This window comes from Sciurus vulgaris, assembly GCF_902686455.1.
Source record: "Sciurus vulgaris genome assembly, chromosome: 10".
Taxonomy (NCBI): Eukaryota; Metazoa; Chordata; class Mammalia; order Rodentia; family Sciuridae; genus Sciurus; species Sciurus vulgaris.
This window is the reverse complement of record NC_136470.1, coordinates 109,742,159-109,769,562: the sequence shown is the minus strand read 5'-3', so window position 1 is coordinate 109,769,562 and position 27,404 is coordinate 109,742,159.

Here is a 27,404-nt window from a genome sequence, read left to right as displayed (position 1 = left end):
CTTTTGATAGACAAATTATTTTCATGTAAAAGTAATAATGGATTCAATAAAAATAGATATTGGACATGAAACAATTGATTCGATGCCATTGATTTAATTAATTAAATTTAAAATGGCATCTTATTCTGAAGCATACATGTCAATTAAAATATCCATGGGCCACGGTTGTGGCTCAGTGGAAGATCACTTATCTAGCATGTCTGAGGTATTGGGTTCAGTTCCCAGCACTGTGTACAAATAAATGGACAAAATAAAGGTCCACTGACATCTTTAAAAATATTTAAAAAAAAATAAAATAAAATATTCATATGCACCTAGCCAGCTGAATTACAATGTTAATGTTATGGATCGTCATGGTGGTATACACCTGTAATCTCAGTGGCTCAGGAAACTGAGGCAGGAGGATCAAGAGTTCAAAACCAGCCTCAGTAATATAGCAAGGCCCTGAGCAACTCAGGGAGATCCTGTCCCTAAATAAAATATACAAAAAGGGGCTGGGATGTGGCTAAGTGGTTAGCACCCTTGGGGGTTCAATCCTCGGTATCCCCCCAAAAAAAGATTATGGATTGTCCTCCATGTTTGTATAAATATGTCAAAATTGACTCTATTGCCATGTATATCTAAAAAGAATTATTAAAAATCTACACATTATATCACTTGAATTTCTTTTAAAAATCCAGAAGAGATATCCAATTTCCTTTTAAAATTAACTTAATTATTTCATCCATGTTTTATCTAAGCAAATACTTTTATTTTTAAATTAATGCCTAGACTGCACAATATTACATACATATTTCTTATGAAATTAAAATTTCTTTCCTTGTATCTTTTATGTTAATCTATATCTCCCCATTTTATAGTTTTTTTCAGATTCCATTTCTTACCCCTTTATTAGTAGTTCCTATTTTCTCTTTGATTTTTGTTTGATTTCCATGTAAATATCACCTCAGCTGAATTTTCCAGGTTTGGATATGCTGCATTGCATCATATTCATTTCTTGAAATAGAGTACCTCAAGTGATTACCTTCTTTTGAATTTTAATAATCTATTATTGATTTTCAAAATTTTATATTTTTTCTATCAATGAGTTTTAGTAATTTATACTGTTTTAAGAAAATATGCTGAAGAATATTGATTGAAAATTCTGTAGCCATTGAAGGGAATAGGGCACAGAGAGTTAAAAACAAAAAACAAAACAAAAAACCCCAAAAGAACAACAAAAAAAATTCTTCCATCATTGTTAAGTGTGAAAGAAATGTTTGTATGGGCCATACTAACAGGTCCACTTTTGAGAAATATTTGAATGGATATTATCTGAGAAATAATTGAATGGATGTAGAACACTATTCTCCTTACATATCTTATCATCCCACCAAATCTATAGTATCATGAATGATTATAACTAAAAGAGTTGCAAAACAGAGTCTCTATGAGAAGTATATTCAAAAGTACCAGCCAAAAGGGAAGATAAAAAATAAAATTCTAGAGGAACTTTGATTCTGGTACATACAGCTGTGGAAAATAGTAAACAATTCTCAACTCCTGGCCAGAGTAGCATAAATCCTCACACTAAAGACCTGCATACCTAATTCTCTATTGCCCAATGCAACATATTTGAATTCAATTCAATATATTTGAATTTATTCCTTTATCTTTTTTTTGTGGTACTGCGGATTAAAATCAAGGTCTCAAACATGTCAAAAAGATATCTATAAATTTATATCATCAGCACCAACATGTTGATATCTTTCCAGAAAGATTTCAAAGATAAGAAAAAAGGCACAAAAATATGTACTCTAAACAAAGTAACATCAAGACTAGACTCAGATATTGCACAGATGTTCAAATTATCAGAAAGGAACCACAAAATAACTATGATTTATTTGAGTTCCTTTTTTTTTGTATATAAATTCTTTATCAGATGTATGGTTTGCAAATATTTTTCCAGTTCTGTGGGGTGGCTCTTCAATTTTTAACTGTTCCCTTTTCATCAGGCCAAGATTTTTAGTTTGATGCCATTACATTTGTGCATTTTTGCTTTAGTTGCATATACTTTTGAGATCATTTAAAAAAATTGTTGTCAGTACCAATGTTGTAGCATTTTTCCTCTATTTTCTTCCAACAAACTTAGTTTCATGTTTTATATTTAAGTCTTAAAGCAATTTGAGTTGATATGTGTATATGGCATAAGATAAGAATCTAATTTTATTACTCTGTATGTGGACAGTCAGGTTTTGCAATATTATTTATTAAAGGGACTGTCTTTTCCACATTGTATATTTATTGCACCTTTGCCCCAAACCAATTGACTATATATTTATGGCTTTCTATTCTATTCTATTGTGTCTGTTTCTATGCCAGTCTATTATGGTTTAATTATAATAGCCTTATAAAATGTTTCAAAATAAATAGTCTTATGCTACTAATATTTTCTTTTGATTTAAAAAAAATAGCTATTCTTGGTCTTTCCTGATTTCATACAAATTTAAGGATTTTGATTTCTATTTTTGTAAAAAATGCATTAGAATTTTGGTAGGAATTTTATTGAATCTCTGCCTAGCTTTCTGTAGTATGTTCATGCCGCAGTTTTAAGTGATCCAAAGAATGGAACCTGAATATCTTTGTATTTATTTGTGTTTCCACCAAATACCAAGAAAACAAATAACCCAATTAAGAAATGGGAAATGGACCTGTGTTTGTCAGTTTTGTGTCACTGTTTCAAATGCCTGAGAAAAATCACTTAGAGGAGGAGAGAATTATTTTGGCTGATAATTTGATAGAATTCACCTCATGGCCAGCAGGGTCCATTGCTCTCATCCTGAGGTGAGGCAGAGCATCACAGAGGAAGGCATGGCAGAGGAAAGCCTGTCAGTTCATGGCAAGTGGGAAACTAGGGGTAAGGGGAGGCAGGGACAAGATATAGCCCAGAAGGGCATGCCTCTAGGACCTACTGCCTCCAACCATGCCTTAACTGCCTATAGGTCCCCTACTGTTTTCCCCAGCTCCCAAGAGTATATGCAGGTGTAAGTAGATTGATCCATTGATGGAGTCCTCATAACATAATTACTTCCCCAAAGCCCGATCTCTGCACGTAGCTCCACTGAGGACCAAGCTTTCAGCATGTGAGACATGGTGGGACATTCCAGGTCCAATCCATAACAGGGTTTGAAATAGATATTTCTCAAAAGGCGTACAGATGACCAACAGGCACATGAAAAAATTCTCATCATTACTAATCACTAGGGAAACACAAATTAAAACTACAAGGAGATATTTCCTCATACCTATTAGAATGGATTTTATCAAAAAGATGAATAGTACCAAATGTTGGCAAGGATGTGAAGAAAATAAATTCTAGTATATTATTCGTAGAAACATAAATTAGTAGTCACTATAAAAAATGGGTTGGCTTTTCTTAAAAACTAAAAATGCAACTACTTTATGATCCAGTATCTACCTTCCACATATATATCTATCTAAAAGTACATCAGTGTGTTGAAGAGATATCTGTACTCCCATGCTTATAACAGCTATATTCACAATAGCCAAGAAATTGAAATCCACCTAAATGTTAATCAATGGTTGAATGAAATTTTGTTTAAAAAGCGTGTGTGAACCCTATTAACCTCAAAGAAGAAGGAAAACCTGTCATTTGTGGTACCATGAATGGACCAAAAAGACCTCATGCTAAGGGACATAAGTCAGGCACAGAAAGAAAAAGACAAATATCTTATTATCACATATGCAGAATCTAAAAATGTTTCATTCATAGAATTAGGGTATGAAATGACCAACAGAGGTTGGAGGGGTTGAAAGGGAGGGAATTTTTGATGAATTATAAGGATATAATTTTAGATAGGAGCAGTTTTAAAATTATATTATGTTGACTATCATTAATAATAATGTATACTTCAAAATATGCAAGTAAATTTCAAATGCCTCATTGTAAAAATAGGTAAATAAATAATGGTTATGTCAATTAGTTGATTTAATCATTAAACATTGTATACATATAGCAAAACATCACATTTAACTTCAAGAATGTAGTTTTTATTTGCTAAAAATAATATTAGTAAAAATAAATATAAAATACTACGATTAGCACATGAAGGACAATGATGAAAATTAAACTACATAAAATAACACATTGGTAATTCTATTATAGATACGGCAATGCTAGAAAAAGAATCTTTGTAATAGAAACAAAGAATTCCTTTGAAGGGCTAATCAGTACACTGCACACAGCTGAAGAAAAATCTATGAGGTTGAATAAAGGTTAACAGAACCTTCTTTAACTGAATTGCAAAATGAAGAAGAAAACAAATGGAAAGAAATACAAATATGACATTCAAAACTGTGGCAAGATATTTATTAAGATGTCATTCTCTGCTGGGTGTAGTGGCACATGCCCCTAATCTCACCTACTCAGGTAAGCCATGAGGATCCAAGTTTGAAGGCAGCTAGGAAACTTAACAACACCCTTTGTTAAAATAAAAATAAATAAATGAACGAAAATAAAAAGAACCGGGGATATAGCTAAGTGGTAGAGGACTTGCTTAGTGTACAAGACTCAAAGTTCCATCCCCAGTACTACAAAACAAAACAAAAGGAAAAGTCCTTCTCTTTTATGCTAGAATCCATAGGATCTGTTGTTGTTGCTAAGAGTTGTTGTTATTATTTTCAACATTGTTACATGAAGATAACAGTCCTAGTCATGTTTTACCTGTCAAATTGACAAACAATATTGACTTATTTAAAACTGTGGATTTCAACTACCACTATAGTCAGTACACACAGCACTTACATTTTTAAAGGAACAAGGAGAGTAAAAGAAAAGAAAGGAAAGGAAAGGCAGGCAGAAGAAAGGAGGGAGAAAGAAAGGAAAAGAGGGAAGGAAGGACAGTTTTGTGCTATCCCTTAACCTTTATCTTCATACTCCAACGACATCTCTGTTCTTTATTTGTTTATATTTTCTTATTGTTTGTGGTTCATTGAAGTTCATGCATATAATGTTTCACAGCATGAATGGAAAGTTCTTATTTTGTATTTATTCTAATATTGATTTTTCATTTGGATCTTAAATCTTCCCCAAAGGCCCATGTGTTAAAGGTTTGTTCCACAGAGTGATGTTATTGGGAGGTGGAGGTGGAGGAAACTTTAAGAGGTGGATCACAGAATGAGGTCTTCTTGCCCTTAAAGTGGATAGTGGAAGTCTAGGCTCTTCCTCTCTCTCATTTTTTCTTCCTGGGGATGAGATGAGTGACTTTGCTCCAGCACACACTTTCTGCCATGATGACTACATCACCACATGTCCTAAAGCTACAGAAATAATTGATCAGAGACTGAAACCTCCAAAACCATGAGCCAAATGAAACTTCTCTTTATAAGCTGATTATCTCATTTATTTGTTATCTTATTTCCTCACAAATCAAGTAATCTCCAAGTACATATGTATAAGAATATGAAAATGGATAAGAATATGAAAATGTTTATTTTATGCCTTATCTATTTATTCATTAATGAGAGTGCACTATTAGAGATTATGACAGTGAGATCAGTGATGAGTACTCTGTATTAGAAGTGCAATTGCTTTAATTATCATGAGACCATTTGCATGCTTTTCTACTGGCTCTGACTCCTGTCTTTAGATTTAATAACTTGAAATAATTTCTGGACTTTCCATTCATTATGTTTCAGGTATGTCATATGATACCACCATATTATTTCCTTGCCCTGTTCTTCAGGTGAGAATCACAACTCTGAATGCAATCCCAGAAATCATTACTCTCACCAACAGCTGACTCTGACTTCTAGTTACATGACCAAATAAGGGCTTGCGCCTGCCTGGGACAGTTGCCTGATGAGGACAACAAACGTCAAGCTCAGTCTGGCTTTTTATTGATACTATGACTCAGTAGTTGATTGAAATCTGGTGAGAAGAAATGCTAAAACTAAAGAGTCTAGATATTTTGAAGATTCTGAAACAAGATTGCTTTTGTGTCCGTTTTCTAGGGAGATTTCATTTTTTCAGAAGGATTTTGTTAGATATGTCTCAACATAACTGTAAGATTCTGGTAACGTTCATCATATGATTAGAGAAGATTGACCATTCCTTGGTAATGTGTGATAAATTCTCAGTATTTCAACTGAAACACTAAAGTTTAAAGAAGATTTCTGAAGTTGTAACTTGAATTTACATAATTATGTTTTGCCCTAAAACCCTAACTGATTATTTCCATATTTCTGTACAATTGTTAGTGATTTATCAAATCAAGATAGTCCAAGTATAAATATGAGAAATTATATTTAAATCTCTGTCTCGTTAATTTTACTTTTTGCATGAACCTGGTAAGTAAAATGTTGTTAAAAAAGAAATATAAAATTAATAGGTTGACTTTGTTATTTCCTGTGATATAAGACATATTATTTCTATTAGAAAAATATTTCCTTGAGTTAGCCATAAGATGTGAGAATTATAACTTTAAAATCAACAAATTTGCTGGGTGCAGCAGTGCACACCTGTTATTTCAGACTCCAGAGGCTGAGGAGGAGGATTGTGAGTTCAAAGCCAGTCTTAGCAACCTAGTGAGACCTGTAAAATATAAAATATGCAAAATAAAATATGCAAAGGGTGGGGGATGTGGTTTAGTAGGTAAGCACCCCTAGGTTCAATCCCTGGTACCAAGAAAAAAAATCATCAAATTCCTGGGGAGGACTCAATACAGAGAAATCAAATGTTCTTCTACATGCTTCTCAGAAACACTTAAAATGATGCAAGACAACTCGAAAGATTTACCAATAAGAATAATAATCATTGGAATCTATTCTGTGGAACATAAAGTACTTCTCAAGATACTTTTAATACTGAAAAAAATTTAAAATCATTTATTTCATATAGTAAAAATTCATTCTCATTGTCAAAGAAATGTTCTTTTAAATGAAATGAGAAACTGATGATTTTATAATGACATATATGTTTTCTTCAGGTCATTAGTTTGAATCTGCTTTTTAGTGGGTCAAGTGAACTAATACAAATACACAGTTGACTCTTAAGCACTTCTGCAACCATAAAAGTGCTAAAAGGTAACCTGAAGTAAAAGAGAATACTTGCTAAAGAATCCTGATTGAACCAAATGCTTATGCCTGATAATGTACAATAGTATTAATAGTATTACTTTAATTGTACAGATTGCTGTGAAATAATGCCTTAATACAGCATAAATGATTCCGGTCTTATTTTTTTTTTTAAAGAAAACTATGGCTTGCAACATCTTTCAAAAATGATGCAGTTAGAAGATCTATCATTTAAAATATTAACTTTCACATTTTTCAAATACAGTATTGGTTACAGTACGTCTCTTCCCAAGACAAATAGAATATGCTGGTAATAGAGAGACTGAAGAAATTTCATCCATCCCTCCATGTTATTAAAAGTTAGCATACAGATTTATGAAAATTGTATTATCTTCATTTAGTCATATCCCAGTGACTTAAATGAAAATGAAAATAATTCTAGAAAATATCTAACTTTTCACAAAATGAATATTAAAAGTTTGTAATACTTTATACATATACTTGATACACACACAAATATATATACATATATATATATACACACACATATACACATACATATTCAGCTTTCACTGATAAGACAGATTCTTAGGATAGGAACTTTAAAATTTCACAGTAGTCATAATTCTTTTGGATTCATGATATTGAAATAAAATTTTAACAATTTTTATATAGTACTTGTTTGAAAAGGATGCTAGAATCTCTTATGCAGAAAAGAGCTAAAGAACAAACCCCAGGAGAAAACAGGAAGACACCTGTTCTTCAGTGAAAACTAGCATCAGAAATTCTAAAGCCACCAGAGTTCTAGCTCCTTTCCGAACAGACTTGTATTTTTACATGATTGCTTCATTTGCTTTCATTACCAATAAACTTTTATCAAATGTGTGCAGATGACCAGGTAAATGTTCTGAGTTTTACCTACACCTATTCCAAAGAGGGCATGTTTTCTTAGGGATGAACTCAAAGGACCAAGGAAATGATTTTAATTAGTAAATAAACAATGAATAAAGATGAGGGTTTGAAAATAGGGTGATACCCATTTGAAATTTGAAATTTATGATTTTAGTAACAGGAGAAGAATTTTACCAGAATTGGAACATTTTAGTGCCAGTAGAATTAAAAACATTTGATCAGGCAAAACATGTAAGTGCCTGACCGCAAAGTACCATATTTTTATCCAAGAATCATTGAATAAATATAATTTACCTTTTTTATCCTTGGATTGAAAGATAACTTAAGATAAATTAGTAGCATTACTAGAAACTTATTAATTATATGGGAGAAAATGAAATGTTTTATTTTTAATTAATTAAGTCAGCCACAAGTACTTTCATTATGGGGAAATGCAGGTATAAATTAAATATTTAAATTTTGTGAAAATAATTTATACTCACAAACATCAAACATGACTCTCCTTTCACAATATTGTGATCATTTCTCCCAGAAAAAATGGTATTTGAACCAGATAATTTCATAAAAAGTGCTAACAAATATATTATCCATTTTTATATTAATTGAAAAATCAACCTGGGGTGGTTACAATATTTATTGTTTAGCAAATATATTTGAATTGCTTAGAGAATTATAATCTAACATGAAAATTTTAAAAGATTGTTTTCTATTCCTAATATGGATCAACTTTACCCCTTTCATTGTTAAATTCAAACAATGATAAATAAATGAAAGAATTAAGTGATGACAATAACAACATGTTCTCAGTGTAAAATCAACAGAGAGGAACCTTCTGTCAAATAGTCCATATTTTTGGACTGCCTCTAAATTGACCTATATTGTTTGCCATTATGAAGGTTCCTTTATTTTCCATTTACTTATCTAATGATTAATGAATATTTACTGTATGAGGAAAATTATGATAGAACTTATAAATATTAAACACAGACATATTTACATTTGAAACCTCCAGCAACCCATGATTTTAAAATAAATTCCATTTTGCAGCTTAAATAGCACTTAGTTTGAATCATCTTCCCACCTCCCATGCATAGCTACTTACATGAAAGTCAGTACTCTTCTCACAGTTACTTTGACTTAACATTTCCAAGATTCCAAGGGTCTGTAAGTCAGCCTTCCTACTCAGCCACTTAACTTGCTCATTGGCCTTGCAGATTGTCTCTACAGTTATTGACACAAGTGTTCCTGGTTTCTCAGTGATTCCTCCAGCTGTGAAGAATGTTACCCTATACTGATCCTTAACTCACATGTCTACCTTTCGTATTTAGAATCATTTTCTTCCAGGTTGAATTCCTTTAACTATGTAGCCTCTCATGTTAACAATTAGTATGTGGGATGACTTCTAGTATCAAACATGTACTTTATTTTAATACTGCATTTCCTTTTGATGAAAGAGGCCCTGAAAGATTGGACCCTTACTTACTGGGCAGTTTATTCCAGTGGCCGTTTGACTTTTTCCAGATTACACATGACTTAAGATTATATCTATCCATGAGCATTGTTCAAATTGTTTGAATGGCAAAAGTAAATACATGGATTTACTTTCATGAACCAAGTAATTTAGTCAATGAGGGGTACAAAGTTAGTAGCAGCACCCAAAAATCACCTATAAATTGATAATTTAAACGTGCTTTTGAAAAAATAATAAAATGAAATTTAGGTGAGAATAAACCACTAAACAAGTAAAATTCCCTATAAAGTTAAAAATAATGTCATTCAATAGGAAGTACATAGTCAAATATAAACAAGAGGTATCTCAGATTTGTTCTGATTAGAAAGTGAGAGGAGCTGATTAAACTCTTGTTAAAACATTTGATAACTCCTGGAAAATTCTTGTGTTACTAATTTTATAATGGGGAATATATTTTACATTTTTCCATTGATTTTTCCATTGTTCAGCATAGATTCACCGATAAAGAAAAACAAATCATTTGAATACATTTCAATCATAATAACTTATCAGTATCTTGAATATTCCAATTTTATATTCATACATTTTATCCTTGCACTAACACTTTGACTTAGAACCATTAATATCTGTGTCACAGGCAGTAAAATATCAAGATACATTCCTTGAAATCCACAAATCATGCATTTTAAATAAACTTAGGTCTAATTAAAGAAAAGAAAGTAAATTTTTGTTTCTGGCTAGCTATTTTTATTCCATCTGGCTATAATTTATGCTATCCTGACCTAACTTGTTGGTACTAAGTGCAAATTACTTTCAGACAGTATGTTCTCTCAAGAAATGTCTTTAAAGCCCAAGACGACAGCAATGCAGGGAATTTTATTTTCTCTAGGTAAGTACTAATGTCCCTATGTGTATGGGAATTAACTTCCATAGGAGTTGAATGATGACAAAGATAACATTAATATAATACTTATAGCTAAGATTCATTATCATCCTACTTTATGTAGTTTGTATTTTGACAGTAAACCCTGGTAGTAATTTAGTGGATATTATTAACATTTCCCTTTTATAAAAGGTAAAGGTGAATCATCGAGGGTTAAATAATATTTAAACATCCTATATCTAGCAAATGTGGAACAAACATATTAATCATATTAATTAATGTTCTAATTTAACACAAGAATAACTTCTAATCTCTAGGTTACTGAGTATAGAACTAAGATAGGTATTCCAATCTACTAAAACCATGAAAATAAAGTTAATCTTCAAGGTTCAGTCAAATTGCAACCACTTCCAATGGTAAATCTGTTCATACATTTTTATTTTCTTAATTTTCTTTATTAATTTTTTACTTTTCATATGTTTTATATTATTTAGAATGTTTCAGAATATCTGCTATTACAATAAATGATTTTTTATAGTCTGTTTTTTTAAAAAATTTGCTAAATGTGTATTTTTAACCTTACTATTATAAAATATTTTTGATTTGGGGGTTAGGTGTTTATGGATACATGAACACAGTGTGATTTTGAATTTGCTTTTGAGGGAGACTTCAAGACCAAGTCAATAAGCCAAACAGGCTTATTCTTGTTTGGAATTCTTTTATTATCAAATCATAAAAATAGAATCCCCAGGCTCTTTCATAATTTGTTTTAAATATATTTCTAGTTACATATATTTTCCTAACCAGGCTTGGATGCATGACAAATTATATTTTTGCTTTGTTGGACCACTTTAGAAAGAGATTTTTCTAGGTCTAGTTGCACAGAAAATGCAGGTTTGTCCAGTGTCTACTTTGGAGCAAGGTGCTTAATCTAAACAATTTGCAAATATTTTTCTTTTTGGAAATATTTTGAAGGTTATTTGCATACAGACCTGAGACCAGGATCTTTAAAAGATTGAGAAATTTTCTTCAGATTGTGATCTACTACAACACACACACAGCCATGTTTCCTTACAAAATGTTGCTTTTTAGGTAATTTAATAAATGATGCTAAGTAGAATTTCCAAAATGTTTACATGTATGATACAAATTTGCTTTAATGATTTTACTTACTTCCTTATTAAGGGAAGGGAGGTAGGAAGAAGTTACTTTCAAATGTGAATCTGAAACTATGAATAAGAAATTTCTATAAAGGATTATTAGGTTAAGATCACCAAGTAAGATATAGAACTGGTTAATGACCTACAATGAGACAAACTAAATTTGAGAGATATTCTGTCTAGGGTATATCAATTATTTACATGTATCCTAGATAACAATTGATAAATTAACTTGTGTATATATACCATTAGAAAAATAGCCCAGTCAATGATAATGTTTCAAACCAAGCACTGCACTGAGAGTAATTTAATTAATTACTTTCACCTAATTCTTGTTTACAGATATTTTTCCTGACACATCCCACCACATTGATTTCAGTATATCCTCAGATCAAAAAGCAGTGTCTGAAACTTAAATGAGATGTGATAATCTGGCCTGTAATAAGACTGCCCTTAATTACTTTATGGTGTTGACTTTTCTCAATTCCAGTAGTTAAGAAATTTTGTCCAATGTGATACACAGATTAGACTAGAAACATTCACCCAGAGTTTCTATGTATTTTTAATATGCCTGAGAGGGGGCATTAGCTTACTCTGTCATGTTGTAGGATGCCCTATCCATCAATTCCCCACATTTCAGGCTAATTGCTTCAGACTCTAAGGCTCAATTTGAAGACAGAATGGGAGAATCATTGAACACAGTAGATTCGGATCCTCCCACAAGAAGTCTCGCCCTTGAAAATATATCTTTTGCTTTTAAAAAATCAATTGTTTTCTCTCCCCTCCCCGCCCCCCCCCCCCCTCAGGTACCAGGGACACTTAGCCACTGAGCCACATCCCCAGCCCTATTTTGTATTTTATTTAGAGATAGGGTCTTACTGAGTTGCTTAGCACCTCACTTTTGCTGAGGCTGGTTTGAACTCAAGATTCTTCTGTGTCAGACTCCCAAGCCACTGGAATTACAGGTGTGCATCACCACACCTGGCTCTGCCACTTTTTTTAATGGAGAGAAATGTAGTCATGTCATATATTTAATCAAACGATGAAACATTTTAAAGACAGTTAAGGAGGTTTGAGAAATAAAAATAAATGGCATCATCTTTTTTCTTTCATGCTTATTTTTCTTCTTTTATGTATATTTTTAATTTAAAAATGTTTGAAGAAATTATCTTGCTTCTGATTAAGCAAAGTAAGAATTGTTATGAAGCTAATATAAACAGAAGCATTCAGTGGAACAGCTTAAAGTAAAATATATGTTGATTATCTCATGTTTTTTAAATTGATTTGAAAGATTTCATCTAATCTGGCCTCATTATTTCAGTGAAATTATTTTTTAGAACATGAATATATATACAAATTCAACTTCTCCATTTCAACACTGGTCTTTTGGGAGAGTTCCAGGAAGTTGCTTATGTTGACATCATAATGAAGCCAGAACTAGGGACAGGCAGTTAATGTAAAAACAGGGGATTGGGTCAAATCCAGGAAATGGAGGTCATGAAAGCCATCTGCGTCTGGAAGTTGGAGACTGCCCCTGGGAGAATGAAATGAGAAGGATCTCAGGAGCCCATTGATTACCAAATTTACCTGCCTTTATCAAGGACTACAGGAAAGGAGCTGCTAATTAATGCCCCCTGGTCTCTTGCCTGGCTAAATCACTTTGGCCCTCCCCTTGCCCATTTGCTCCTCACTTTATGCATCTCACCTGTAAAACTAGGCCTAGTCACATAGGCAGGAAGGAGAGATAATGGGGGAGAGAACTGGAAAACAAAAGAGACCTTAACCTATAAAAGATGTAGGATGCGCTCACTTCTTGGGATTCTAGAACATCAGCCATGGCCCCCTTCTCCCCCTTGGGAGAAGTCTATATTATTACTACTTTTAAATAAAACCTGCTTAATATACACTTGCCTTGGCGTGCTTCTCTAGTGTTCAAACTTCAACATTAGAGGAAGCAGAACTCATCACCGGTAAGCGGCATTATCAATAAGACAATCAATTAGAAAATATCAAATTTCTACAAAAGCATGCTGTAAAGAAAAGCAGCATGATGACAGTTTGGGAAGAAAAGCATTTAGTATGTTGATCTCTGCTGCTTGTCACATAAAGAAATGAGTTGCCCTAAGAATCAAATCATTGGATGTGTTGTTTTGCAAAACACTGTGAATTCTTCAGTATAAATATCTGCTTTCCAAGACCCAAGGCAAAAGTACAGCACTTCATGAAAATAAGCTTATTTTACATAAGTATGGCAGAACCTTCTAGAGCAAATCAGAAGATCATAGTATCTGGCCACTCAGTTTTCTATTGTCAAGTAATCATTCAGTGTTGTTTGGTGAAAAAAAACAAAACCCTTTTTTATTGTGTTTAAATTTAGAAGGTTAGATTGATAGCTTACATGCCATTTTGTTGCTTGTTCCTTGAGCACTATCTTTGCTAGAATTATGAACAAGACTCAATGATATCATCAAAAGTCATATAAGATGAAATCTTAGAGTTGTTTTAATTTGCATTTCTCTAATTACTAGAGATGTTGAACACTTTTTCATATATTTATTAGTTGCCTGTATGTCTTCTTCTGTAAAGTGTCTGTCCAGTTCCTTGGCCCATTTATTGACTGGGTTCTTTGTATTTTTGGTGTAGCTTTGCAAGTTCTTTATGAATTTTGGAGATAAGTGTTTTCTCTGAAGTGTGTGTGGAAAAGATTTTCTCCCACTCTGTAGGATGGAATTGGAGAATATCATGCTAAGTGAAATAAGCCAGTTCCAAAACACCAAAGGCCAAATGTTTTCCCTGATAAGTGGATAATGACATATAATGGGAGAGGGAGAAGGTGGAGAGAAGAATGGAGGATCTTTAGATTATGTAGAGTGAAATGAGAGGGAGTGGGATAGGAAAGGTAGAGGAATGAGACAAACATCATTACCCTATGTACATGTATGATTACATGAATGGTATGAATCTACCTCCTGTACAATCATAGAAATGAAATGATGTACCCCATTTGTGCACAATTAATCAAAATGCAGTCTGTAAAAAATAAAAAAATTTAATAATTATATAAAATCACCCCAAAAATTGCTAGAAACATTTGGATACATATACAAGTTGAACCTCTAAATTGTTATTTCATTAACTTTAAGCTACTTTTTAAAAAATTGATGTTTTCTTCCTCCAAAATGACCATACTCATTTTTTCAGAATTTTGATAAAATTCATTGTCAGCAGTGTAAAAAAAAAAAAAAAAAAAAAAATCTCTTCAAAGAATGCAATTGCTCCTTAACAGAGTTACTTCAACCCTATTTTGAAAGTCAGTGTCATCTGTATACATACTTTGTCATTTTGCTGCCACCTATGTATTTTCTTCCAGTATATCCTAAGGGATATATTATTTATGAGTGTGCACTTTAGTAAAATAAAGAGTAGACATTTTAATAATTGTAGCAATATTTAGCATTTTAAAAATTTCTTTTCTATGTCTGAAAATTAAAAATTTGAGTGTGAATAATATAATGAAAAAGTTATATGTCAACATATGGATTATGAGTATTAAGATTCATCTTTGCATTTCCTGACATCAGGTAGAACATGGGGGGCATTTTTTCTTTTAACCAGACAGTCTATATTACCTATTAGTTCTTAATTAAAATTCTGTGAAAACTGAATTTTATCTATATAAAGATTTATTTATGCTTTTACTACTTTCCATTTTTAGACATTATTACTCTTTTATAAGAATGGAAAGAAACAATTAAATTACATTTGTTTTAGCCATTTAACTGGCTGAGGAAAATAATATACTAATTGACCATTAGCAGTAGACATGATCTTGTTTATTAATTCTGAGATTTATAGCTTCATAAAATTGCTGTTGTACTTACACTGCAACATAAGCTTTTAATCTAATGTCTAGAAATCATGTTTTTGCTACAAATTAAAATTACTTTCATTAAAAGTGATCCAAAATAATGTGCCCATAAGAAATTGCCTGTACCCATCTCCTCATCTGTTTTACAAAGGAAAATCTTAATCAACAGAGGAAAAGGCAAAAAAAGCAAAAACAAAAAAGAAATGAAAAGTGGTGTGGAGAAGAAATTCACTGCACTCAGAAAGGAGGAGGACAATAATGGGGGGGGGCAACATTGCCTGTGGAGGGGGCAGTGGCATCTGTGAAAGGCACACACTTGATGACAAGGTTCCAATTAGAGCACCAAAGAAAATGGCAGTACCCGCCCAACACAAAGCTAATAAGCTTTTAATAAATATAATAATGAAATATAGCTAAGAAGACTGCAAAAGACAGATTCCATGCAGAATTATCTTTACAGTGTCTTGAAGATGTAAGCTCTCCAAGCTGAAGGGGAAAACATAAACCATGTACTACTAGAGATACCAGAAAAGCAAGAGTGTAGTGCAGTTTTATAGTTCATGTGTAAGACAATAGAGTATGAAAAGAAGAATATGAGATTATAAATTCCTTACATACCATGTAAAATGTTTAAATATTATTTGAAATTTGCTTGAGAACATTTAAAAAAATGTTAAGTCCTGCAGTAATCACAAAAACATTTTTTAAAGTAGGTATTATAAAAAATAGAAAAGGAGGAATAAATGCTAGAATTCTATAGTTTAGTAGAGTTACTATGATGTATTTTAATCTAATTATATGCTTTATAAACAATTAAATAGAGGTGCTTGAGGGTTTAAAACCTAAGAAAACTAATAAGGGAAGTGAAATTCTGATTTCCCTGAAATCATATACACATCATATACATGTACTAAAATATCATACTAATCTACAAGTATGCACAATTATTATGTATCCACTAAAAAGAAGACAAATGAAAGTAAAAATAAATAATTTAATATATAATTCAATAAAAATAATTTAATAGAAAAGATAAATAAAATAGAAAAATTGGTTAAAAAAACCTGGAGAAGGAACAGAAAAGAGAAAAACAAAAAATAAAGAAAACAAATAGAAAGCGCTGCAGAATGGTATGATCTCTTTTAAAGTAAATAGAAGTTGTCAGAAGCAATACCCAAGTATGTCTTGTTAACAAGAGATCCTTTTAAAATAAATACAGTCTCATGCCATTCAATGATGGGAATAGCATCTTAGAAACATATCACTAGTTGAGTTTTGTTTATAGTGTAATTATCATAGAGTATATTTCCATGAATATTAAAGTATTCACAGTAACTGAATAATGGAATTAAAATGTCTACAGTAATTAAATCAGTAAATTGGCAAAGAATCGAGTCACAGATCAGTGGATCAAAATTTAGGACATAGAAATAGATGCACATTTAACTAGTCAAGAAATTGTTGACCACAGTGATATGGCAATTCAATAGAGAAAAGATAATCTTTTAAATAACTTTTCCTCCAATATTTCTGTATAAGAAACATGAAGTTCTACATAGCCTCACAATTTTTGCAAAAATCTCCTCAAAATGTCCATAGACTCAACTTTAAAATGTAATGCTATACCATACCTAGAAGAAAACAATGGAGGAAATTGATATGACTTAGGTTTGGTGATTAATTTCTAGATACCAAAAGTATATTCAGTGGAAGAAGTAAATATAAGTTGAACTTTGTTAAAATAAAAGAAAGAACCTTCTGTTTTGTAAAATAGACATTGGAATGAAAAGAAAATCAAAGAAAGAAAGAAATTATTTGTAAGTCACATATCTGACAAGAAATTATATCCAAAATATACAAAGAATTAAAACTCCAAAACAAGTAAATAAATTAATTAAAAATTGGATGGATGGTCTACAGAGATAGAAATGACGGAATATACATATAAAAAACTGACACGTGAAAAAATGTTCAACACCTGTCTTATCTCAGTTGGCCATAACAAACTACCGTAGATTGGGCCGGGTGCTGTGGTGCATACCTATAACCCCAGTGGCTCAGGAGTCTGAGGCAGGAGGATCTCAAGTTCAAAGCCAGCCTCCACAACTCAACAAGATCCTGTTTCAAAATAAAAAATAAAAAAAGGACTTGGGATATGACGCAGTGGTTAAGCACCCCTGGGTTTAATTCCTGATATAAAAAGGAAACATAGATTGTATGATTTTTAAAAACTTAAAAACCAGAAACTTATCTTATCCCTACCTCTTCATTATCTGAGGTCTCACTTTTCATGGTTTCAGTTATCTACTCTCAACTATGGTCCAAAAATATTCAATGAACATTTTCATAAATAAACAATTCATAAGTTTTAAACTGATCATCATCAGAGTAGGATGCTGGAATCTCATGCTGTTCTTCTGTATTATGCTTGGGAAGTGAATGATCCCTTTGTCAAGTACCCACCTTTATAGGATATTCTCCCATTAATCATTTTGTGGTCTCAATTATCGACTCTATTGTTTCACTATTGCAGTGCTTGTGTTTAAGGAACTCTTATTTTAATTAATAATAGCTCCAAATCACAGAAGTGGAAATACTGGAAATTCTGGTATGCCGAAGTAAAGTTGTAAAGTGCTTCCTAAGGGAAAGATGAAAGTTCTTGAATAAGTAAATAAAGGAAATGTATTATATGCTGTTTGCTTAGATTTATGATAAGAACAGATTTCCAATCTGTGAAATGGAGAAAGAAAAAGTTATGAACACCCTGTGTGACACGTCCTAAGTTAGACATTCCATTTTTTTTTTTGTATGCATAGGCAAACACATAATGTATTACATCTCTCAAGGATAAGGGAGTACTACTCTATGTTTCATATTTCTGCAGGTTGAGAAGACTAAGATTGATTCTGTGGCCAATTCCATAACAATGACTCTCTTCCTGGGTTGCAGCCAGCTATCTTCTTTCTGTGTTCTAACACAGTGAAAAGAGAGCAATTTCTCCAGTGTTTCATTCCCATTGTGATTGCCCCGCATTTATAACCTCATTAAATTTTAATTGTCTCCTGGAGATCACATGTCAAAATACCATCACACTGGATGTTGAGGCCTTTACACGAATTTGGAGACTAGAAAAATATTCAGTCCATTTACTTGTCATTAGGGAAAATGCAAATTAAAACAAAAATGAGATACTATTATACACAATTTGAATGGCTAAAATCCAAAACCTAACAGTAGTAATTACTGGCAGTGATACAGAATATTAGGAACATTTGTTAATTGTACATAAAAAAAAAAAATCAAAATTGTTAAACCATTTAGGAATCTTTGGAAGACTGTTTGACATTTTCTCACAAAACTAATTGAAGTCTTTCCATATGACTGAACAATCACAATTTTCAGTTATTTTCAATATTTTAAATTATTCTATCACTGGTATCACTAATTTGTAAATCTATGTCCACCCTAAATCCTGGATATAAATTTTGCTGAAACTTTATACATATTCATCAAAACTGGAAACAACCAAAATGTCCTTCATTAAATGACTAGATAAATGAATTTGTATCACCATACCAAGGACTAGTATTTAGTGATAAAATGGAATGCACCCTCAGAGATTTAAGATTCATCCTTTAAAATGATGATTCTTAGATGTATATACTAAATTAAAGAAGACAGTCTAAGATTTCATCTCACTCGGCAGTCGCAGTTGAAATTATCAAGAATACAAGCAATAATAAGTGTTGGGGAGGATGTGGGGAAAAAGATACATTGCTGGTGGGATTGCAAATTGGTGCAACTACTATGAAAAGTGCATGGAGATTCCTCAGAAAACTTGGAATGGACCCACCATTTGACCCAGCTATCTCACTTCTCAGTTTATATCCAAAGGACTTAAAATCAGCATATTACAGTGACACAACCACACCAATGTTCATAGCAGCTCAACTCACAACAGCTAAACAATGGAACCAACATAGGTGAACTTCAACAGATGAATGGGGAAAAAAGTGTGGTATATATACATATATATACAATGGAATATCAGCCTTAAAGAAGAATGAAATTATGATATTTGCAGGTAAATGGATGGAGCTGGAGAATATCATGCTAAGTGAAATAAGTCAATCCCAAAAAACCAAAAGTTGAATGTTTTCTCTGATATGAGGATGCTAATTCACAGTGGGAGGAGGGTTAGGGAAGAATAGAATTACTTTAGGTAGAGGGGAGTGAAGGGAGGGGAGGGGGTATGGGACTAGGAAGGATAGCAGAGTGAAACAGACATTATTACCCCATGTACATATATAACTACCTGACCAGTGGGATTCTACATCATGTGTAACCAGAAGAATGACAAAATATACTCCATTATATATGATGTATCAAAATGATTCTACTATCTTGTATAATTAAAACAAATAAAATAATTTCTTTTTTAAAAAAGGCAATCTAAAATGACTATATAATATGTGTCTCCATTTCTATCATATTTTGGAAAAGAAAAAATTCTAGGCATAGTAAAGGTAAAGAGATCAGCGGTTGACAATATTAAGTGGGGAAGGAGAATTTGAATATCTGAAGTAGGGAATATTTTTAAGGGTAGTGAAAATTCTCTGAATAAAACTAAAATGGTGGATACATGACATTGTGCATTTGCTCACACTCATGAAACTTTATTAGAGAAAGACCATCACTTAATGTAACCAATAACTCTCCCCCGCCACACACACCTATTTGAGTGATTAGGAAATCATAGAATATAATACAAACAGGAAGAAAAATATCTAAATCCATTACAAATGAATGAACTTCACTGACAGGCTGGAGGAAAAGTACACCCACATAACATTGTAAAAGAGTGAAATTTATAAGTCTAAAGAAGCAATGTATAAGCACCATATGTGGCTTCCCATCAAAATATCAATAAACAATGTGAAGCCACCATTCACATACTCTGGAATTGATGAATTAAAGAAAAAAAATGTTGTCAATAGTGGAGCCAGAATTTTCAGTGCTGGAGTGGGAGGTACCTATAAGCAAGAGGAGAGAAGGTGTTCACAATGAACCATGTGATAGTGGATGGGAGTTGGAGGGTTCTATATAAACTATGTTAAACTTCATATATAGCGAGAAGCTGGGTACAGTGGCCCATGCCTGTAATCCCAGTGGTTCAGGAGGCTGCGGCAGGAGAATCATGAGTTCAAAGTCAGCCTTAGCAAAAGTGAGGTGCTAAGCAATTCAGTGAGAACCTGTCTTAAAATAAAATACAAAATAAGGCTGGGGATGTGGCTTAGTGGTTGAGGGTCCCTGAGTTCCGTCCCTGGTACCCCCCTTTCAAAAAAAAAAAACAAACAAAACAAATATACATCTATATATATATATATACAAAGATTAGAAATATAAATGGATATAGACTTAAATACAGTGGTATATGTAGATATAGGTATGCATATATATATGGGTTACTCTGCATACAAATATTTTTCTCATCTGCCAATCAAGAGGTTTTAAAAGAAAGGACACCTCAGGAACAAGAAGCATACCCCCACTCAGATCTCATTTTCTAAATAAAATTACTCAATAAAAAGAATCACATCCTTTGGAGAAAAGGCTAATTCTAGATCTGACCAAGGAACATATGATGTGTAGCTTTGTTTTGTGCCAAAATGTGAGTAAGTGATTTTCAAAAGGATACAGATATATCAAAAAGATATATGAGCCAAACTTAAGAGCCCTCAAAGAGCAAATAGACATAGGAACTGCTGCAAAATAAACATTGGTTTTAACTCAATGGATATAAAGAACTATGAGTTTATTCCCTTGAGAAAGCATGGAATTTCCCATCCTCCTCTCATACAAATGCTGCGTAATTTCCAAGACAATGAATGCAGTGGATTTTTGTCCCCTGGATGGATTATATTATAAAGTAAGATTGACTCTGAGAAAGGGCAATTATTAAAATCTGTCTGGCCACTAAAATGAAGTCTCACAAACTTTTTCCATCAGGCCTAGAAAAAAGAAAATTTTGATGTTTTGAGTTGCCCTTTGGGAACCACTTCAGTGGGATCTGAGATTGGTCACAAGATGAGAATAGCCTCCTTCTGACCGTCAGAAAACAAAGGGCACCTACATCCTACAACTATGAAGAAATGGATTCTGCTTAAAAACAAACAACAAACAAGCAAACAAAAACCTCCAAAAAAACAAAAACAGTTTGGAAGTGGCATTTATCTTGGAAGTCTTCAGAGAAGAAATTCTATCTTGTTACCTCTGGACAAGGAAGCCACTCTTACATCTTCCCTGACTTCTTAACTACAGAACTGCAAACTTGTAAATATGTGTGTTTTAATCTGCTAAATTTACAGTGTCTTGCTGTGCTGCAATAGATAATCAATACAATATTGTGTAATTAATTAATTAATTGACTTAAGGGGAAAAATAAATCTTCTTTAAAGAGTTCAAATAGTAAATGTAGAAAGAATGTGAGAATTGTTTTTAAAAAATCCCCTCTAATACCCACCTTAATCTATTTGGTACTCATACAGCAGAATACATAACAAGGGGTAATTGATTAAAAACAGATATTTATTGACTAACAGTTCTGGATGATGATAAATCTGAGGTCAAGATACTATCAGGTTTTGTGTCTGGGTGCCTGGTAAAGCCATTCTCTGCTTCCAAATTTGTGCCTTGCACACTGCATCCTCTGGAGGAGTAGGCTGGATGCTCACATGGCAGAAGGCAGAAGGGCCAGAGGAAAGAGTCCATTTTCAAAAGCCCTTTTCATAAAAACATTAAATATATAGTGAAATCCTCACACTCTAATCACCTCTTAAGGCCCCTACCTCCAAAAAGTTTCATTACATTGGTAATTAAGTGTCAAGATGAGTTTTGGAGAGGACAAACATTCAAAATGGAGCAACATTACATTAATAATCCCTGTTAAGCAACGACCACAGTTGAACGATAAGATTGAAATGCTAAACTTTAAGAAGAAACAGAAATTTACATAGTTTCAAAGTCTATACTACAATTTTTTAAATTACTGTGATGTTTGCAACATATGCCTGGAAATTCTTTGATACTGCTCCCAATAGGATATGGAGTTTGATTTCTTTCCCTTTGAGTATAGGCCTGACTTACTGAATCATTTACAACAAAAAGAGAATGGAAAGAGAAAATTAGTAAGTTTACTGTAGAGGAACTTGATAGAAATCACCTTATTCAAGGTGAAAACCATTAATTAATCATAATTAACATCATAAATCATATGGATATAATGTTCCCCCTGATTTGATGAGATGATAAGGGATCTTTATATTCCTAGGATTCTTCTCTGGAATAATAATAAGAAGATTACAGAAAATTTAAATTAAGGTACTCTTAAAAATGAAATACCAGAGGGGATATTCCCTATCATATTTTCATTTAAATCACCAATTTGCCTTATGAAGAAACCAGATGGATCTAAAGGAAGAGGTGCGTATACTACTACAGACTCAGTCCCATAGGAGACCTGATTTTAGCACTGTTCCTGATGTTTTATGACTGCTAAAAAGTTCTCAGTTACAACTCTTTGAGGCTTATGTAATGCCACCCACAAAAGCAAAGAATCTTACTTCACAAAGATGGGCACACAGCGATGGGTAACCATGGGATCTTCTAGTCAGATCGTGTGCAGAATCCTACACAAACACAATGTGGAGTTATATTCTAAAGGAAAAGATCATATTGGTCTTTGACCCTAAAGGTAAAGCAGAAAGGACTACAATTACCATTACTTCTGGTGAATCAAATGAGCATTTGTGCTTCTCATTGCCATAAACCTTGTCTCTGAAGTTTTAAAACCTAGTGACCAAAGATAGGTACACTTTAACAAGTGGACAAAGCAAGGATATTTGGCTGCTGCCAGAACATTTTGAACTCTGTCCATGTGCTGACAGATGTAAAGAAGAGTTCTCATAATAGCAGACTATGATCAGCAGAAGTAGGTAGAGATAAGAAGGAATTCACTAAGTCTAGCAATTCACTTAAGTGCCTCATGAAGTTCATTTGATCTATTTTGAGTGGGAATAGGGGTAAACAACAACTTGACTTGAGCAGGCTATAATTATTGAGGTTTTGGCAATGATGATTTAGGACACAGCACCAGGCAGGCCTACCTAAGTGATGAAATATAGTACAGAAATATTAGAATGGACAGTTGGTTGGGGAACACTAGGTGTACTAGTAATAATACAGAGATCATTTGAAGTGAATGGAGGTATAATTCATCCCAATAATCTCATTTAGCAAAAAAAAAAAAAAAAAAAAAAAGAAGGAAACCTAAATAGAGAATAAGATTGGTGTGACACAAGTAATGAGTAGTGGTGGCCATTGAAATACCCTCCAAGACTGCCAATGATGGGCAAAGTGATTGACAAGCAGCTGCTGTGAGAAATCTGCCCCTGATATACAGAGTCCACACTTGCCATTGGCTGTTCATTGAGGACAGCATTAATACCCAGGTGGTAGCCCTTCTGGGAGAGATGGGATTTTTCAGACAAAGTTGACCCAAGGACCCCTGTTTTTAGGAACACAAGCATTTAACCCAATAAAATTGTACATATTTAATCACAACTTTGTGTATCCTAGTGTATTTTGAAACTATAAAATTATATATTACAAAAGTACAGTCACTCCAAATCATAGAAAGGTAGATCAATGGTACAGAATAGAGGACACGGACACAAACCCAAATAAATACAATTTTCTCATACTAGACAAAGGTGCCAAAAATATGCAATGGAGAAAAGATAGCCTCTTCAATAAATGGTGCTGGGAGAATTGGAAATCCATATGCAACAGAATGAAACTAAACCCATATCTCTCACCCTGCACAAAAATCAACTCACAATGGATTAAGGACCTCGGAATCAGACCAGAGACCCTGCAGATTATAGAAGAAAAAGTAGGTCCAAATCTTCACCTTGTTGGTCTAGGATCAGACTTCCTTAACAGGACTCCCATAGCACAAGAAATAAAAGCTAGAATCAACCACTGGGATAGATTCAAACTAAAAAGCTTTCTCTCAGCAAAGGAAACTATCAGCAATGCGAAGAAAGAGCCTACAGAATGGGAGAATATCTTTGCCAATCATACTTCAGATAGGGCACTAATCTCCAGAATCTATAAAGAACTCAAAAAACTTTACTCCAAGAATTCAAATAATCCAGTCGACAAATGGGCTAAGGAAATGAATAGACACTTCACAGAAGAAGATCTACAAGCAATCAACAAACATATGGAAAAATGTTCAACATCTCTAGTAATAAGAGAAATGCAAATCAAAACCACCCTAAGATTCCATCTCACCCCAATTAGAATGGCGATTATCAAGAATACGAGCAACAACAGGTGTTGGCGAGGATGTGGGGAGAAAGGTACACTCATACATTGCTGGTGGGGCTGCAAATTAGTGCAGCCACTCTGGAAAACAGTGTGGAGATTCCTTAGAAAACTTGGAATGGACCCGCCATTTGACCCAGCTATCCCACTCCTTGGCCTATACCCAAAGGACTTAAAATCAGCATACTACAGAGATAAAGCCACATCAATGTTCATAGCTGTTCAATTCACAATAGCCAGACTGTGGAACCAACCTAGATGCCCTTCAATTGATGAGTGGATAAAGAAGCTGTGGTATATATATACAATGGAATATTACTCAGCCATAAAGAATGATAAAATCATGGCATTTGCAGGCAAATGAATGAAATTGGAGAATATCATGCTAAGTGAGATAAGCCAATCTCAAAAAGCCAAAGGACGAATGATATCGCTAATAAGTGGAGGATGACACATAATGGGGGGGAGGGAAGGGTTAGTGTTAGGGTTAGAGTTAGGGTTAGGGAGGGGGGCAAGTATGGAGGAAGGAAGTACTGTATAGAGGGTAAAGAGGGGTGGGAGGGGTGGGGGGAAGGGAAAAAATAACAGAATGAATCAAACAACATTACTCTTTGTAAATTTATGATTACACAAATGTTATGCCTTTACGCCTTGTACAAACTGAGAAACAACATGTATCCCATTTGTTTACAATAAAAAAAATAGAGAAACAAACAAACAAAAAAAGACACAAACCAAACCTAAAAAAAAAAAAAAAAAAAAGTACATTTACTGGATAATGCTAGCTTGTTTACAAAGATGTTGAATCAATTTATAATCAAACCAAACTTAAGTGTTAGAATCATTCTAATTTGATTAAACTGTTTACCACCAATGCATTTTTCGATTATTAGTCTGTAACAGTATATTGGGTTTCAAATCCCATCCTATTTCAACTTCAATTTGCACTTCCCTAATATCTGTTTAAGGTTAGACATCTTTTCTGTTTTATATATTGACTATTTGTATTTCTTCTGATATAAAACAAGTTTTCTTAACTTTTGTCACTAATTTTACTGAGTTGATTTTATTTTCCTTACTAACCTTATTAGAACTCTTTCAAAACTAGATAACTTCTTTTTGGATACATTTGTGGTAAATACATTTCTGCTGCTTCTTGGTTTGTGATTATATTTTTATTTTAAGTAGTCCTTTGATAAGTAGAAACATTTAGCCAAAAGTAGCCACACTTTTCAATCTTTTAATAAATGATTTATGAATCGTTAATTTTATTAATTAATTCATTTATTTATTTATTTTTGGTACTGGTGATTGAACCCAGCGGTGCTTAATCAGTGGGCCTCATCCACAGTCCTTTTTATTTTTTGTTTTGAGACAGTTTCACTAAGTTGCTTAGTGCCCCTCTAAGTTGCTTAGTGACTCATTAAGTTGCTGAGGCTAGCTTTGAACTTGCAATCCTCTTGCCTCAGCCTCCCAAGCTACTGGAATTAAAGGTGTGTCCTACCATGCCTGGCTTATTAACCTTTTTAAGGAAATTTATCTCTTAACAAGAGGGCATATATATTTTTATTTGACCTGTTCTTTCTTAGGACATTTAGGATAAAATTTTCAAAAATTTCCAGTCCCTTGTTTATTTGTTTCCCATATGAATAACCAAATATCTGGCACATTTTTGGAACATTTCATTCTTTGTTCAATTATCAGATACAAAAAAATAAATTATGTATGAAAATTCACAAAATAAAAATTTTCCTCTGGATTCTCACTTACATTCTTTGTATCTAGAACTTAATTTTGATGTCAACTTACAATGTCTTGCTGGCTATATGTTTACACTCGATCTTACTGGAGCATGTCATGATATTATTATTCATTTAAGTTTTATATGCAAATTAAAGTATCCCTTGCCAAGTGACTTCAGGAAATTTCATTATAATTTAATCAAAATAATGGATTAACTAGAACATTGGAAATTTTATGTTATTTAATTTATCATTGATAAGTACATAATATATCTAGATTTTTCTCTTTAATAAAGATTTTCAAATTTTTATGGTCTCCTGCATTATAATATGTACTACATGGCAGATAATAGGTGCTCAGTATAGGTAATCTTGATCAGAAAAATTGAATATACTGTTGCTATTGTATATCTACTATTATTTAATTCTCTGTGCCTGAATGATATAAAATTTATCTCTAGATTCACTACTGTAGCTGTCTGAAGTAGAAAACAGTTTGGTTACCCAGAGGAGACCAGACGAAAGGGTCCAGGATTTGCCTTCTATAAACTTCTCCCACTATATATCAATATAGGTATAATTCAAAGAGCATATTTTGAATAGAGCATATTTTCTTTTTATAATTACAGCATTCAGTAATCCTTTCTAAAATACCCAGGAATATCTCTCATGGTAATGATTGTACGTGAACTGAAGTAATGTATACTAAACTGTGCACTATTAATTGTATACCATGAAAATAACACTGAATATAATTGAAAACACATGTTCCTGATACATAAACATATAAAAATAAGAGCTATTACTCAAATAATCCATTAATCTGTCAGAACCAAGATTTTTTTATTTGAATTTTTGTTCTGAGATCATTTAGGACACAGTTTTAAAAACATTTCCAATCACT